The sequence below is a fragment of the Sturnira hondurensis genome, unplaced genomic scaffold (assembly GCF_014824575.4).
Source record: "Sturnira hondurensis isolate 20B ecotype Veracruz unplaced genomic scaffold, ASM1482457v3 Scaffold0016561, whole genome shotgun sequence".
Lineage (NCBI taxonomy): Eukaryota > Metazoa > Chordata > Mammalia > Chiroptera > Phyllostomidae > Sturnira > Sturnira hondurensis.
The window spans coordinates 350,972-360,887 of record NW_028089192.1 but is presented as its reverse complement, the minus strand read 5'-3'; the positions used below and the strand labels follow the sequence as shown (position 1 = coordinate 360,887).

Sequence of the window (9,916 nt, the reverse complement as noted above, 5' to 3'; positions counted from 1 at the left end):
GGTGGTTGCTTAACAACAGGAGTTTCGGCTTCTCTGACTTGGGTGCACATTGGTTTTCCCCAACTCATTTCGGGTTAAATTGGCCATTATGTCTATATACTTCAATTATGGCAGTCACTCAGACCTCATTAGAGAAAATTGAGAGACAGATAAAGTAATTCAAACCACAGTTCTATCACCCCATACTGACCATTATTTTTGCATCAGTGTTTTAGACAGTTTTCATCAAAAAGGTACATTTTAAATATACTGAGGATCATTTTTGCATCATGACTTCAACATCGTGTTTTAAAATTCAGTTAAAAGTTAATATTTTATTTATGTATTTATTTTAAAGATTATATTTATTTATCTTTAGAGGGGAAGGGAAGGATAGAAGTATCAATGTATGGTTGTCTGTCATGAGGCCCCTCCTGGGAACTGGCCTGCAACCCAGGCATGTGGCCTGACTGGGAATCGAACTGCGATTGTGTGGTTCACAGGCCTGTGCTCAATCCACTGAGCTATGCCAGCCAGGGCAAACATTTAATATTTTATTAATTAATTAATTTATTGTTAGAGACGGCAGGAAAGAACAGAAAGAGAGAGACAAACAGATCAGTTGCCTCTCACACAGGCCCCAACTGAGGACCAGCCCACAACCCAGGCATGTACCCTGACTGGCATCAAACCTCTGATTTGTGTTTTTCGGAGTATGGCAGTCAACTAATTGAGCCACACCGCTCAGGGCTATTACACATTTAAAAATTCATTTTAATACTTTTATTTTTTTTAAGATTTATTTTCAGAGAGAGGAGAAGGGAGAAAGACAGGGAGGGAAACATCAATATGTGGTTGGTCTTCCGAGCCACCCACCTGTAACCTAGCCTACAACCCAGGCATGTGCCCTGACAGGGAATCGAACCAGTGAACCAACCATTCCCAAGAGGGCACTCAATCCACTGAGCCACACCAGCCAGGGGTTTTGTTTGTTTGTTTTAATTAAGAACATATGTATCCAGGTTTTAATACTTTTAGTTCTCTAACTGAAAAAATTATGCAGACAAACTGAAAAGTTTGAAAGATTCTGTGAATCCTATGTTCAAAATGCACTGACATATGATCCAAACATAGCAGCATACTTGCCCCTTATGACAGCAGCAGCTACAGTGAGTGCATGTCTGTTGCACTTTTTCCCTCGACCCCTGCAGGAGTACCTAGCACATAGTAGGGGCTTAGTAAACATTGTGACATGTTTGCAAATTTTTAACACCTGGAGATATATATATAATCAGTCCATGTAGAAGATATCCAGGCATGAGATGTGAAAAGTAGAGACATTTATTGAATATACAAAATACAAGAAATATTTTACCTAAGAAAATGATGCCTCAGTCCCCTTCAGAGTGGACACCTTGAAACATTGCACAGTTCGAATACAAACCATCAGCTTCTGGCAATGTGCACCCAAGTCAGAGAAGCCGAAACTCCTGTTGTTAAGCAACCACCTGGGAAGCAGCCTAGAAGAAAGGGCAATTTCAAAAAGCAAAGCGTTTCTGTGGGTAGAATCGAAGTTTTAACTGGGAACCTGCTGAAAAAACCGCAGCCAAAGTAGCGGCTAAACCTGCACAGGCCCACAGCATAACCCCTAACCGGGGAAAAGATTAGGGTCATTTTTTTTTCCCAGCACAAAGGGCGGGGTAGATCTGCTCCGGCGCCAGCACGATGCGCCACTGCCCTCTACTGCCCAGAGAAACAGAAGGCTACACAGTGAACGGAAGTCGTGTCTTTTCCAGTGAGGCTGCACGCAGAGTCTGAGACCCCAGTGGCTGCTGGGGTCCAGCGAGGGGACGATTCCCATGGCAAAAGGTTCAGAACCTGCCCAAAAAGGCCCCAAGCAAGGCCTCTCCCCGTCTTCTCCTCTTCCCAAGTGCCACTTGGGAACCCGCAACGAGAGCCAGAAGTCCGGGCCTGCCGGAAGGTCGCTTCCCAGAAGCTGGAGCAGCCCTCCCTAGGATCGGCGGGTTGTGGGCATGCGCGCTGGAGCCCTGGGACCTCTGTGGCAGTCTCCCCACCTTCTCCGTGGGGGTGTCCCTGCAGGTTTAGTCCAAGTTGTGGCTACAAACTATCACCCGAGGGAATGAAACCCTGTAGCCCTGGTGGTGCCCAGCAGCTGACAGTTTGGGAAAGGGTCCCTGAGGGGACTGCTAAGTGAGGCAGGCTCGGACCCTGGCTGGGCTCTCCTCGTCCTTCCTTAGGCCCAGAGGTAAGGCAGCTGCAGACCTCTGGGGCGGGGTCCGGGACCGGGTCTGGGACCAGGGACTTCCCCTAACGGTGCTGCGGCTCTGTGGGCGGGACTAAGGAAGAGGTGGTGCTGGTGTTGTGGGTCAGGGGTCTGACCAGCGCGGTCGTCGGGTATGAAGTCACAGAAATTCTCCTCTCGTGTTTTTGTGCTTGTTTTCATTTTGAAAACGGGGGCAAACAGGCACTGACTATCAAGAGGGACGGTGCCGAGTTTCTGTGGTCGGCAGGTGGCAGTGTGGAGCCACGAACGCTTTTTCTACCCCGCCCTTTGTGCTGGAAAAAAGTGCTTTTTTCTACCCCGCCCTTTGTGCTGGAAAAAAAGTGCTTGGAGCCATTTCCGGGATGTTAGATCACTGGTCTGGGCCTCTGAGTTGCTGGGCCCCTTCCTTCCAGTGGCTGAAGGGCTCCTTTCTTTGGAGTCCCTACTGAAAACGGGGTGCCTTGGATCACGGGTATCTTCTGTTTCTGATTCTGTGAACTGTTTTCCCCTTGTCTTTTATCCGCATACTTTTCAGTTACCCGGTCACTCAAACCTCAGTGTAGAGAATTTGGAGGACTGGTTTAAAAGAAGGTGATGTAAACCACCCTTAGGTCACCCTCCCATGACCACTATTAGTGTGCGATACATTTCTTGATTGGTCTTCCTGGCCAGTAAGGGTGCACTGCGCACACAATGAGATTCATCTTGCGGTGTGACTTCAACTTCTTTTATTTTAGAAACTCAGGGTTTTAGCATGAGGTAGCTGCTGTAAAAACTCATTTGAAAGGACTTGAGTGATTTTCATTTATTCCTCTTTCCAATAGTGTGCATAGTCTTAAAGAGTGTAAGCATTGTACCTTTGGCGAATGGAAAAGAACCTGTCCAAACGGCCCCAGTAAGGCCACTTCCCCCTTGGTGCCCTGGGGGCCTGCAACAGGAGCCAGAAGTCTAGGGGAGCAAAAAAGTTGCTTCTCACAAGTGGTGCTGCCCTCCCTTCGACTGTTGGGTTCTGGGCATGTGCTCTGGAGTCCTGTGCCTTCCCTGCCAGTCTCTCTCCCGGTGTCACTGCGGTGTTAGGCCCAGATCAGGCTGCAAACTACTCTGTCCAAGTGGGACCAGTGATACACGCTGTTGCAGGGTTTCCCCAGGGGACTCACCCAAGGCACCTGTATCTATCCCCTCTTTACTCTCCTCCAGACTCCACCCCGACCCCACCCCGACCCCACCCCACCCCACCCCAGCCCAGCCCAGCCCACCCCACCAGCAGTCCTGAACAAGCTATTCCAGTGATGCATTCTCAGGTGGTCCTCATTCTTTGGAACCATGAGCCTGAGGTGGTCAACAGGGAGCCTCTGCCTCCTCAGGGACGTGCTTCTCTTCCTCTGGACCCTGCATCCCCATACCCAAGTTCTTGCCTGGGCACCAGGGCAGCACGGGCCCCGCTCTGATCTGTGTTCTTCCTGATCTAAGTTCGTAGTATTCTCCTCTACCATCACCTCAAAACCACAGTGCACTCTTCTAGCACACTCCGTCTAATGCCTCCCCTTAGACAGTTTTCAAGCTCACGGGGCCTCTGGTGTGGACCCCATAGCTTCCTCACCATCCACCAGGACTATAAACTGCCCCTGCAACACGCTGCTCTTACTCCATTCTACCCTTTCCACACTCTCCTGCTGTTAGTAAGAGGCCTATCTCTGCCTGTATCAGAGCACTTGAACACTGGTGGCGATTTAAGCTTTCTTTTTTAGAAAAATATTTTATTTATTTATCTTTAGAGAGGAAGGAAGGAGAGAGGGAGAGAAATATCAGTGTATGGTTGCTTCTTGTGAGTCCCCTGCTGGGAACTGGCCTGCAACCCAGGCACATGCCCTGACTGGGAATAGATCTGGGATCGTGTGGTTCACGGGCCCTCATTCAATTCACTGAGCCACACCAGCCAGAGCTTAAGCTTTCTTTAATTCTCTTAAATCCCTAACTGGAAGAGCATTGATTCTCACTTTCACCCAACACCACTGCCTTCCTCTCTAGTAACCCTCTGGCAATCCAATGAGCTTTCCTAAGAACTTAGGCAGAACATAGAAGCACAGAGGGAGGGCTACCCCCTGCTTCCCAAGCCGAATGGCCCTGTTTCTCCCCTGTGGCCCTGGGCATGGCCCCTGGCGTCTGCAGCCAGCGCTCACTTGTGCTCAGCATCCCTGGCCTTCCTCCTGCTCAGGGACTGTGCTCTTGCCCTTAGCAGTAGTCGCCTGAAATATTGCCTGCTCTCTGCACACGGCACTGTCCCACCAAATTGGGGGAACCCAACCCCCTCGCACATGGGGTCTTGGCCCTCAGTCCCCTTCACTAAGGCTTTAAAAAAGGATTTTATTTATTTATGTGTAGCGGCGAAGAGGGGGAAGGGAGAGAGAAAGAGAGGGAGAGAAACATGAGTGTGCAGTTGCCTCTCGTGTACCCCCAGCTGGGGATGTGGCCGGCAACCCAGGCATGTGCCCTGAGTAGGCATTGAACCCCTGACCCCTTAGTTCACAGGCCAGCACTCAATCCACTGAGCCACACCAGCCAGGGCCAATAAGGCTTTTGCCCCTGTCACACCCCTGCAACTGGTCTCTCTCTACCCAAGGCCACCAACATTAATATCCAGATTTTCTGATCCTACCGTGAGTGTTTTGTGCTCTTCATAGATGACAGCTCTGGCACCTCTGGCACATTTACCAAGTCCGTTTTCTATCCCCGTTTCCATTTCAAAGAACAAAGAGTTATGTGACAATGTAACCCTTTTGGTTACCTCTGCATCCCTCTACAGCGAGGGGTCAGGAGAGAGGAGGGATGATGAGTGCAGGAGCAAAGCGCCTGAGTGGGTGGTAGCCATGGGGTCCTGAGCACAGGGGAGGGCTGGCTGCAGTCGGGAGTGGGCATGCCCAGGGTCAGTGGAGGTGTCAGGGGAAAACCAGGTCCGTTGGACTTGTGAAGCAGAGAGTGGCCCTACCTCGGTGCTTCTGTGTTCTCACATACAGGGAGGCTTGTGTCCCTTATTGGACCACAGCAGGAGAGTATATATACAGGCGGGGAGGGCGTGGTGTGTGTGTGTTGGGGAGGAGATGGGAGCGGAGGAAGGAGCCAGAGAGACCTGTTAGAAGTGGTGTTTATATTTCTGGGTAGGCTGGATAAGGAGGGCCCTGGTGGATGTTGAGGAAGCCTGTGGGATCCTCACTGGAGGTCCCTAAAGGTTCATGGCTCTCTAAGCAGAGGCATCAGAGGAAGTGACCTGGCTGACTAGGTAGGGCAGGGTGCTGATTCACAGGTGACCAGAGAAGGAGTGCTAGAAAGGAGCATCCTGGAGAGGCGCTGTGCTTCCTGATGCCCAGGGCATGGTCGTGGGTAGGGGAACGTACTGTGGGGCGAAGAACCTCCTTGAAGATCCAGAGTCTCTGGGTTGACTGGGTCAGGCTCCTGGACCTTGAGGTTTCGTGTAGGGTTCAGAGGAATGAGGGCTGAGAGGAGGATGGGGTGTGTGACACTGAACTCTTGCAGAGCTGGGTAGGAGTGGGTGAACGGGGAGGAAGGCGAGGGTATTGGTAAAGGTCCTGCATTCCTGGTAGTGGGGTCACAGGAGCTGGACCTCACTGGCCCGCCCCTTCAGCCTCAGGTTCTGAGGTGGTCTGCCAGGGAACCCGTAGTATATACTGGCTAGGAGCCTGGTGGCAGCTCACTAGGACCCCCGCACGTGGCCAGAATTGGCCAATCAGTGCGAAGGCCTGTCTTCTGGTGCTTCCTTTTTAGGGGTGGGACTTCCTGCCACTGTCCAGTTCTGAGGGCGGGACTAGAAAAAAACGGCCCTATCGGGGCTGGGCTGGTTCCTAAGGTCTTGTTCCTCTAGTGTCAGACAGGGCACTTTCATTCTGCAGTTGGTGGGCTGCGGTTTCTTTGGTCAGCAGGGGGCAGTGTGGCACCACGCAGTGATCTGCCTGCCTCTCCTCCGCCCAACCTCCTTAAAAAAAATTTGAAGGCAACTCGCCAGACAACTCCTGTGAGCCAAATGGCCGGTCCCTTCTTGGGGCTGAGTTGCTCCCTTTGGTGGCATGGCTGCCGAAAACAGGGTCCGGTTCCGCAATTCGGTACTTCTCCTCCTCTAAATGGGCTTCATTGGCTTCCTCCAAGTTGTTTGTGTTTGAGCTTTTATTTCCTTATTTTTAGAGAGGAGCAGGGAGGGAGGAAGAGAGGGAGAGAAACAGCAATGTGTGGTTGCCTCTCCCGTGACCGCTACCTGGGGCCTGGCCTGTGACCCAGGCAAGTGCCAGTAGACTGGGAATCCAGCCGGTGACCCTTTGGTTTGAAGGCCGGCACTCAACCCGCTGGGCCACACCAGCCAGGGGGCTCTCCAAGTTGTTTTCAGCCTTCGTGAAGATATTCTTCAGATATGTTAGGCACTCAAATCTCCCACTTTAGGAAAATTTAGAGCTGATTAAACATAATCATCTAAACCACAGTCCCATTACCCACCAGTGACCATGAATAGTATTTCGTGATGAACCTTCTTAGATGTTTTCATATTTGAATGTGCTGTGTAAACACCATGACACTCATATGGCGTTGTCACTTCAACATCTTTTTATTAAACGAGATGTTTCAAATTAGTTACTTCTTAAGAATCATCTGAGAAGACTTGAAAAAATTTTTTATTCACTCCTTTCCCTAAAATTACATGCAGTGTGAAAGAGTTAAAAATGATATTTAAGCACCGAGACAGACAGCAGAAATGACTGCTGAGCTCTAAATCCTCCCACAGACGGGGGCTATATATGTTTTTTGCTTCATCTTTTTATTTTTGCTCACCACTGTATTTTCCAGATGTCAAGGAAACACCGCCCAAAGCAGTGTGTTCTCCAATATATATTTTTTGAGGAAATGAGCAAGCATCTGATTTCTTCCAAATTCTATTCTTTGTAAATAAGTCATTGTTTCATAATACTGGGATCATACTGCCAGGAACCACTTCCCACATGGCTCCTCCCCCCCCACCGCCCCCCCCCCCTTTCCATCTAGCAATGTACTGTGAGTGAAGGCTGTGCCATCTCACCGCTTTGAAAAGTTGTGCTGTCTCCTTCACTCTCTTCCCCAGTGAGGCTTTCATTTCCCTCTCGTGCCGGGGGCAGGGAAGCATCCTGCAAGCCAGTGTGCAACGTGCAGTGTCTGACCGGACGTGTAACAGCTTCTGCTTCCTGGGGTGGCAGCCAGTATACAGGGCCCAGCAGGTCGTCAGCTGGGCACTTGCAGGTGTCATGTTCCCAGTCTCGGTGCCATCTCCAGTATTCCCTGTAGTGTTTGTAGTCGTACAGGATTTCCAGCCAGGGCACTGGGTGTGACAAAAGGCACTGTTTACATTTACTTACAGCAGACAGCCTTTCAACTCCCCACCTTGGCTTTTTGGTGGAAAACTCACTAGTGATTTGGAGGGATTTCAGTCAACAAGATCTATATATGAGGAAATGCTCTGCACTGTAGTCACGTGGGAAGACGGGGGAAAGTCCAAAGAAAAAGAGAGGAATCATCTCTGATAGAACCACTTTGAACACGTTTTGCACAGCACCTTCACTTTTACCTCCTTGTGATAGTTCCCTAACCAATATTGAATTCTGAAGTGTTTATGGATGACATTAGGTAATTCACGCATTTCCTTGAAATTGAACTTTCCCTGTATTCCAGGACATGCGCCTTCCACATTTCCCACATGGTTTTTGAAACAGAGAAAAAGTCATGCGTGATGAACTTTCTGCATAGATCTCTGCCCACATTTTAGATAATTTGCCTTGCGCGGACTCCTACAAGCTGACGCAGATTTCCACGTGCCTTTAACTGAACCAAGGGCAGTGCCTGTGTCACTGCATCCTGAGAGGACTGGTAAATTTTTAAGTGTTGCTAGATGGAAAGGGAAACAATATTGGGTCCTTGTTGTCAGATAACACTTTTCTCTGTAAGATTCAATATCTTTTCATGTCATTAATACTTTTGTTATTTATTTGTATATCCTCGTGTGAAATGGATTGGGGAGAATTCATATAAAGAGAGCTCCTCAATCTTAAAACGAGTGCTTGAGAGAGTGGGGAGAAATGAGAATTAAAAGAGAAAATGAAGCTAGAGAGGATTGAAATTAATTCACTAACTCCACGTCTCCTTTCCTTTTTCCACTTCCCTCCCCTCCCCCACTTTTTGCTACTGCCCCCCAAAAAACCTTCACACACCACAATGAACACAGAAAGGGCTCTCAAAGGACGTAGCCCAGTGACAGCTGCAGGCAGGAGACTGCACCAACGACCCAGGCGAGAGGTACCGAGGAGTGCAGAGAACTCCCAAGCTCTGCAAACACTAGTCTGGAGCAGTTCCTGGTGAGAAAAACACGACCTAGGCCCCGCCACACAGTCTGTGCTCCTCCTTCTCCTTGCCCCTCTCCAGAAACTCCAGTCCTGCTTAGGCCTCAGAGTCATCGGGTCTCCCCTTGCTCCTTGATGTATGTCACTGGGATAAAGTCTGTCACCCCCATTTGAGACACTTTAACCTTTTTTGGTTTGTTTCTCTTTCCTTGACAGTATGGTGCCTTGGCTGGGACAGGTCTGAAGTGTCACCGGACCCTGCTGAGGTTTCAGACAAGGGTTGAGCCCACAGAGAATCCCTTCCTTCTTTGTCTCTCGGGGAGCACAGTCAGGGTGAGAGCTGAGTCCTGCTCCTGTGTTCTGGGGTTTCACTGTAGCCTGAAACTTGTAGGTTGGATTCTTAGAATAGCTGCCCTGGCTGGTGTGGCTCGGTGGATTGAGCCACGGGCCTGCGATCGCCGGTTCCATTCCCAGTCGGGGCACATGCCTGGGTTGTGAGCCAGGTCCCCAGTGGGGAGGTGTGTGAGAAGCAACCGCACCTTGATGTTTCTCTCCCTGTCTGTCTCCCTCCCTTACCCTCTCTATAAACAAACAAACAAACAAACAAATGCTCTTTTTAAAAAAGACTAGGGTTAACCTAGTGTCTGACTGAAGTCACAGTGTCTCTGTTCTTCCATCTCTAAGGGTTCTTCTGGCCCGGCACAGAATTTGATGAGGGTTCTAAGACAGAACAGGGCTCTTCTTCCTTCTTACAGCTTGAACCTCTTTTCCCACAGGAAACCCCCAATGTAGTCAGCACCCCCCCCCCCCGCGGCCCCCTACCGGCCACATGTTCTGCCACAACGGTCCTGGGCCTTTCGGTTCCTCTCTAACTGGAGTGACTCCAGGCAAGACAATCTTGGTATTTTGACAGTCCCTTTCGGGCTACTGAGACCCAGCAAAACTTGTGCATTGACTTGACCCCATAAAAACAGAAAGAAAAAAAAATAGCTAACTTATCCCAGGTGGCTTTCTTGGAAGGGCAAGAAGCAGCCACTCAGGAAACGCAGGACTCAGGCAGACTCTCATCTCTGGAGGTCTCTCTGAAACCGCTTTGGCCATTTCCCGCCAGGAACACTGCCTCCCCCTCTCTAGCTGATTCTTCCCCTCCCCCCAGCTCTCCTGTCTGCCTCAGCTCCCTCTCCCCTTTAGACCCAGACCTTCCCCTGCTCTCTCCCGAGAAGGCCCTGACCCAAGTCCAACACTTCCCTCAAAGATTCCCCAAATCCTCCACAAAACAGAGACA

At 50.0% G+C, this 9,916-nt stretch overlaps 2 long non-coding RNA genes across 3 annotated transcripts in view; one reads left to right on the top strand and one right to left on the bottom strand.

Moving 5' to 3' along the window:
* The first annotated feature begins 2,035 nt into the window (after window positions 1-2,035).
* On the top strand, window positions 2,036-8,008 carry LOC119001040 (uncharacterized). Its single transcript, XR_005069471.1, has 2 exons — window positions 2,036-2,138; window positions 7,656-8,008. It is a non-coding gene; the product is annotated as an uncharacterized LOC119001040 (long non-coding RNA).
* Window positions 7,366-9,916, bottom strand: part of LOC119001039 (uncharacterized) — a 58,260-nt gene continuing 55,709 nt past the window's right edge. For both annotated transcript variants that reach the window (XR_005069469.1, XR_005069468.1), the window contains exon 7: window positions 7,366-7,616. This is a non-coding gene — a long non-coding RNA (uncharacterized LOC119001039). The remainder of the gene's footprint in view (window positions 7,617-9,916) is intronic.